Consider the following 7,975-nt stretch of genomic DNA (forward strand, 5'->3'; position numbering starts at 1 on the left):
ATTATTTTCAAACTCAAATACATTTTTTGAGTTATTTATTTTCAATTTTTTTTTATCTTTAGTAAATTTTTTCATATTTCACTAATTTTTTTAATTGTTGGATACATTAATCTAAATGTGCCTAAAAAATAAATTTGTGAAGAAAATTGCAAAAAACAAATCACTAAAAATGAAAAGGTCAGAAATGAAAACAAAAAAATGATATATTTTTCGTAGTCTTGTGTTTAGTAAATTTTTAAATTTTCTTTCATAAATATCTTAGTTTGTAGGTGTATTTGACTGAAATATTAAAAAATAAAAAGAATTTATTGAAGACAAAAACAAAAACTCAAAAAAAAAATTAAACCAAACAAATTTAATAAGTGTATTTTTAATAAAAATAAATAAATAATTATTAATAATGTTCGTTACATATGTACTTTCTATGTACATATATATCTCTTCACCTTACAGCTATCACCACATGCTTGACTATACCACACTTAATCATAAATTCCGAAGAAAAAAAATTTCGACATAATCAATTAGAAAATAATAAACATTATCCACCCTTTAATATCTTTGGCTAAAGAGTTTAAAAGTGTTATGGTGATTTATTATATGAAATAATATTTTGAGCGATAAGTAAATTTTATATGGTGTGAAAAAAAATGTTTGTGATAGAGAGAGAATATATTGAAGAAAAAAGAGAAGGAAGAAGAAATTTTAGGCCTTGTTTGGTTTGTTTTTGAGAAATAAATTTTGAAAATTTTAAAATTTTGTTTGGTTTAGTGATTTTGGAAAAAAAATCCAAAATCACTTTCTATCTCCTACACATCAATCAATCACTTTTTCTCTCTCTCTCTTCTCTCATTCTCAATCACTTTTTTTTCTCACACATATCTGCTCAACTACAACAAAATATCAAATCATTCCAAACTTCCACACTCCAAAACTATTTCCAAAATATACAACCAAATAAACCCAAAAAAATTTTGAACTCTTTCCCTAAAATTTTTAAAATTTCTCTCATTATAAATTTTTGGAAGATATAATAGGCTTGTACAATCAGGAAAGATTTTCTTTTACCTATTCTTTTGAAAAATATAAATCATGGAACAATTAATATTTTCATAATTATTAAATTAATGTGTTACGCATTAGTATTTTTTATTTTTTATTTTTTAATTTAAAAATTTAGTTGAAATTTTAGAACTCCCACAATATTTCTCACGAAAACTCACTTTGCTATAATATATAGTATAGATATAGTCAAGGTATTTTTATTTTTTTCTTCTACGTTGTTATAGTGGCGCGTATGACAAATATGTTTTTAACAACTCTTTGTCGACCTTTTTTTTGTGAATTTTTTAAAATTTGAAAATAAAATTACCTTTAGGTGCTACCTACTAGAAAAAAAGAACCTATTTTTTTAATATATAACTAAAAAAAAGTCCACTAAGATAAAATAAAATAAAATAAAGTTATTTTTGTCTTTTATTTTAAAAACCTATCCAAATTAGGACTTGAAAAGAAAAAAAATTCAAAAAAAATTACTGTTAAAAAATATTGACTTTTTAACATTTGAGAAACAGAACCTAATTATATTATTTACCACACGCATTATACCGCTTACAGCTTGTCTAAGAAAAATATAATAATATATATTGATTACATTTTTAAAATTCAAAATCAATGGTTTATGTTTATTTTAATTGTAAGATTTTTAAAAATATATTTGAATGTAAAATAAACATATTTTGATGTGGCTACATAATTTATATACATATATATATATATATATATATATATATATATATATATATAAAACTATTGGACAATGACATTCTTACAGTTATAATCCTAATACAGGATATTTTGATTTTAAAAATAAAAAAACCACATTATTGTGTTTGAATAACATTATTCATATAACAAAAAATCATTGCATGGGGATAGAATACTCATGTGACAGTGCAATGTGATTCCCTTCACTAATTACAAATGATTATATGTTCACTAGTTATATTTTTAAGGTTTTAAATTTGAATAATACTATATATATCAATTAATATATTAGCAGATGATATGACATAATTTTAAAAGTTTTGGGTATTTATAATTTGTATAATAGATGGGGTCAGTAATAATAACATAACACCAGTTTTTTTTTTTTTTTTTTGAACGGCAAAAAGAAGACTTTATTGATGAAAACATATGAAGTATGAAAATTACATCAATAAAGAGGAGCTTGGAGCTAAATCAAAGCTCCAACCTCGTAGTCGGTGAGAAACCAACAAAAGAGAACAAAAGGAAAGAAAACCAGTCCACAACAAAACTGAGCAAACTGAGCAACCACAAAAGCTACAAGCACACTACAACAATCCTCAACAAACCAATCCTCAAGTTGCAACCGCTGCAAACACTCTAATCCTACAAAACTCTGTAGCAGCAAGAAACTCGTACAAGAAAACAACAAGTAAGACAAATTACCCAGAAAAATGATTAAAGAACCAGCACACTCCTTCTCATCAGTAGTAGACAAAATCTCAAACCAACCCTAATAGTGCATAATGCAGAACTTCACATTCAATCAAAACAACTGAGCAATCCTTAAAATCCAGCTTGCAGCAGAAAAACCAGAAGGCAAGCAAACAAGCAGATAGCAGAAAAACCAAAAGACAACCAGCTTCTAGCAGACCAACAGAAAAGCACAAGCTAGCACAAGCTCATTGCTGAGCATAGACAATTCACACCCTTCCACAAATACACTTCCTAATACCTGAGATGTTATAAAAGAAGTCATTAATAGAGAATGAAAGGTCCTTGGTAGAGGCCTTTAGCCAAATTCTAAGCCTTATGATTATGAGCTCCTGCATCTTTAGTTGTGAATCTTGAAAGAGATACTCATTTCAAACCTTCTATAAGGACCAAAGGGTGACCAGTGGCATTGCATGCCAAATTCTCTGTTCATATTTCCTACAAGAGTGACTTGTCTACTATTGCAGCAATCCTTCTACAAAACCAGGAACCACCCACAGAGCCCCCCACCACTGTAGTAGCCCAGACTAGACTCTCCACACCAAAGGGCAATGGAGAAGCACATGTTCAATAGTTTCCTGCTGTGATTTGCAAAAAATACATAGAGTAGATGCAGACCTATCCGGCACACCAATCCATTGCAAGAACACAAATGTTTTAACCTTGTGTTTCCAAGCAAACCAACCAAAGAACTACACTTTGGGAGGAAGACATTTGAGCCAAACCAAACTGTAGGAACTAACAGTGCCACCAAAAGCAAGACTAGAATGGTTGTAAAGAACATATACAAGGGACTGCCCAGATTTTGCAGCTAACTATGTAACACTGTCTTGGACCACCAAATTTAGTGCAGGCATTGATGCGATGATGCCAAATAGTTTGAGTAGCTCCTCTTTTTCTCATTAAAAAAGAGACCTCCTAAAGGAGAACAACCAGTTGTTAGAGGAGACATCCACAAAGTCTTTAAGTGATCCCTCCTTATCATTAGACAATTGAAATAGCCTTGGAAACTCTTCTTTAAGGCATAAAGCTCCACGCCATTGATCATGCCAGAACCTGATTCTGTAACAATTCCATACTTTTAGTTGTAAATTACTAACATAGAACACCAAAAGAGACTGTTGCTGTTCAACAGCCGCTATAATGCCACCCCAGATTTTAGAGAATGTGGTACTAGAACTAAGATTAGGTAGCAATGCCCGACCTTGAAAATTGTATTTGCTGCAAATTAGCCTCTTCCATAATGATTCATGCTCAGAAGCAAACCTCCACTACCACTTGAGGAGTAAACACACATTCACATCCCTAATTCTTCTAATGCCCAGCCCACCTTGTTTTAAGCTTTTTGTGACCTCTGACCATTTCACAAGATGGATTTTCCTCCTTAGATCTGAACCACCCCATAAGAATGCAGCTTGTATTGTGTCTAACTCCTTAGCTATTCCTTCAGGCAACCTGAACAGAGACAACTAAAACACAGGCTTGACAACACTGCTTTCACAAAGATCAATCTCCCTGCTAAAGAGAGAAGCCTCATTTTCCAACCAGCAAACCTCAATTTGAACTTGTCAATAACTGGTTTCCAAAACCTTTTTCTCCTTGGATTAGCACCCAATGGCAAACCTAGGTACTTAAGTGGTAAACTTTTAGTCTTACAATTTAATAGGGAAACACACTCACCAAGAATAGAGTTAGGGATACCTATCCCACAAACCACACTTTTGTGGTAGTTGATTTTGAGACCTGATGCTACTTCAAAACACTTGAGGATCCTTTTTAAACTCAGAACTTCTAATAGCTTAGCTTCACAAAATAGAAGAGAGTCATCTGCAAATTGAAGATGAGAGAGTTGTACTTGATTGTTTCCAATAATTACCCCTTTTAGCAAACTCAAACCTCTAGCTCTCTGAAGAAGAATATTTAGTGCTTCTACAACCAAGTTAAAAAGGAATAGGGATAAGGGATCACTGTAGACACCCCATTTTTGACCGTCCTCAAGACTTGGATATGCTTGCAGGTACATCCGATGACAAGTTCGATTACTTGTTGAGTATTGGAGTTCGCGGCGGAACGTCACCGGTTTGAGCTTTCCAAACCCTGTATCCTTTCTGCCCCATTTTTGGACCCTGTATTGGCCCTTTCTGCATGCTCCTTGTGAGGCACTGCCGACCACCTTTTGGCCCTGCCAACCATGGTTTTATCCCTGCCTACTATTGATGAAGCCTGCCGGCCATTAATGAGGCACTGTCGGCCACAACTGATGGCCAGCAGAACACTTTGTCGCAGCAGATTTCACTCCAGATCTTTTGAGCCAGCTGGTTTTCACTCATCCCTCCTCCATACACGTGTATGGAGGGATGAAGCCCTTTCCAAGCTTGTTCAACAAGCTTTGCTTTGCATGCCTCTATATAAGGAGAGGCCCCTCCTCCCCAGCAAAGGTTCAGCATTTTTGGAGAAGACATATCTCTCTCTCTATATATATTTCTCACTTTCTCTCTTTATATTGTGTTGAATAGTGTCCCAAAGTATGTTTTCTCTTCACTTTTGCAAAAGAACACTTAGTAATACATCACCATCTTTGAGCTGAGGTTCATGGGAGTGTTGTTTGGGCTTTGAAAATTGGTTTTTGGCCCCTGAGGTTGTTGGTTTCGAAGTTGTGCTTCAAGGGTGAGTATATTCCCCTTTTAAGCCTTTGTTTGTATCACGTGTTGGCCATCCTTGCATATTGTTTTAGGCCTTTCTTTCAACTGAAAAAGGTTATGTATTTAAGTGCTTTTGATGATTGTTTAAGGTCTTTTTGGTGTTAAGGGTGTTCTACCCTCTTGTGTGCCTTTGAGTTAGTCTTTGTTTGGCCTTTTAGCCACTGAAATCCAGTGGATTTTCAGTGGTAGACATGTGGTTTTGAGGTCTCAAATCAGAGAGGGGTGGCCCCCTCTCTTTTTGTTTTGTTTGCTTGAGTTATTGGCCTATCAAATGAGCATGAGTTTCTACTATTTTGAGGCTTAGTTCAGGAATTTTTTTGTGACTTTTAGAACCTACCTTAACTCTGTTTTGGGCTGGTTTGGTCACCTCTTGCATGACTCATGTACTTGTAGTGCAAATCTTGCTTACTAGCCTTGTATGCATGATGTTTTGGCTCTTTATTCTAGTATATTTTGGCTTTGCTCCAGCATGATTTTATTCATATTTTGGGCTGTTCTTGCTCTGTTTTGAGGCTTCTTGGTCGAATGATGCTTGTCATGCATGCTTGTAGTGTAAAAGCTTTGACTAGCCTTGAGTTTTGAGGACTCTTGCATGCTAAACTTGATGTATTTGCATGTTTTGGCATAATTTAGAATGATATTTCAGAGCATATTTCATGGTCATACACTTGTGCTTGTCACTCTTTCAATACTTTGAAGAGTTGGGGTTTTGTGTTTCAAGAATGGATCATTATGCATGCCATCATACTTAGGCTTTTGGGATGCCATCTCCGTGGATTTTTGGGCTTATTTTGACATTCCATAACTCTAATTTTCATTGGTTAAGTCATGCCATGTTTGGTTGTAATAAGTGTAGTGTAATATCCTTTGTTAGCCTTGCATGCCTCATGCTTTTGGGACTTTTGTTCTAGCTTGTGTTGGCTAGGTTCAAGCATGCTTTTGGTCTTATTTTGACCTACCTTGGGACTGTTTTGGTTGCCCTTGGCCCTTTGGGGCTTGCTTTGCATGACCATGGTTTAAGTCCCTTTGCTAGTTTCAAGCTTTGAACTTTCTTGCATGCTATCCTTTTGTTATGTGAGTGGTTTGACACCATTCCATGCATGATTTCAGGGCCTATAGTATTGTCATACATCCATGCTTTTCATTCATTGCTTATGCTTGAGAGTTGTTGTCTTCATACCTTGTTTGCGAACCAAAGTGTATGCATGTGTGTATGTGCATTTCATGCCATTGTTTCATCATTTTGGCCACTGATTTGGGCATGGCTGAGGTCTGCCCATTTTGGTTTAAGTCTATCTTTGCATGTTGTTGCATGCTTGTCACATTGCATGTTGTTGCATGCTTGCTAGTTTGCATGTTGTTACATGCTAGTCCATTTTTGCATGTTGTTGCATGCTTGGTATATAGCATGTTGTTGCATGCTTGTTCCATTGTGTTGTTGTTGCATGCTTGTCGCATTGCATGTTGTCGCATGCTTGTCGTATTGCATGATTATTGCATGTTGTTTACATGTTTATGTTACGTTGCATTGTGTTCAACCCGGTGTTGTGTTTGAACACAAAGTGGATTAGCTCATTTCATACTTGAAGTGATGAAATAAGCCAATCTGCCTTTGGTCTCCATTGCCTTTGATAACTCATGATAAGGCTATGGTTTTAGTGTCTTGTTTGTCATACATTTATTGAGTTTGTACAAATTGGATCTTTCGCTGTCACGCATTGCGATGCTTGATTGATGGTCTTGGATCCAATTATGCCTTTCCATTGATGTTTCGAGATGATATGGAGGGGTATAGTACGTACATACCCTTGGGAGACCCTCAATTTCCTCTATTTTGTGCTATATTGCAGCTTAGTGTCACAGAACACTAGTGGCCGGCACCCTCTCATTGTTGGCCGGCACCCCTTCATCTGTGGCCGGTAGTGTGCATCGTTGGTCGGCAGGAGGGTCGGCAGCAACCATTCATAGCCGGCAGGCCACTGGAGCATTCCTCAGCACTATTTTGGTGAGATCCAACAGCAAGTTCTTGAAGACACCCTGCAAACAGAGCCTCAAGAGAGCAAACTGGAAGGCTTTTCGGAGCGAGAAACCAAATGTGAGCATGCATCCTTTTCTCCTTCAAACAGAGCTGGAGTAGCTTAGTTTAAAGCTTTATTTGTTAATTAGCTTGAACTTGTAATTTAATTAATTTGTTAATTAATTAAGTGTTGTAATAATTAAGTAGCTTAGTTTAGCTATTTCTTTATTGTTCTGTAATAATTAGTCCAATTAGCTTAATTAGATTAGTTGATTAGCTTAGTGTAGTTAGCTTAGCTTATTCATTCGGACCGTCCGTTGAGAGGGAAAATTTTGTAATAAGTGTGCGTGAGTGTGCGATGCATGTCTTCTAACCCCCATTTCTTTCTCCCTTTTACTTACTTGCTTTCAATGGTTAGTTTTAGGGCATGTTTCAATTAGCATCCTTATGCTTGCATGCGTGCATCCATTCATCTGTCTTGTATGCACCAGGCTCGGCACATCATACTAACTACATTGTATTTCAATTTCAAGTTGAATACATGTACTAAGTTGCATTTCACATGCCATTCTAGAATAGCCGAGCCTATTTTAGTTACATTCTCGCATGTGTTGCATTAGCCATCTTAACATGAACTAGGGTCATGCATGACTTCTAACTAGTTCTTTGTTTTGGCTCGGAGTACACAGTGAGTGTTTACGCTTTAGCATACTGCATGTGTTATTGATTGACATGA

Source organism: Camellia sinensis, chromosome 10 (genome assembly GCF_055761805.1).
Source record: "Camellia sinensis isolate YWXY chromosome 10, ASM5576180v1, whole genome shotgun sequence".
NCBI lineage: Eukaryota > Viridiplantae > Streptophyta > Magnoliopsida > Ericales > Theaceae > Camellia > Camellia sinensis.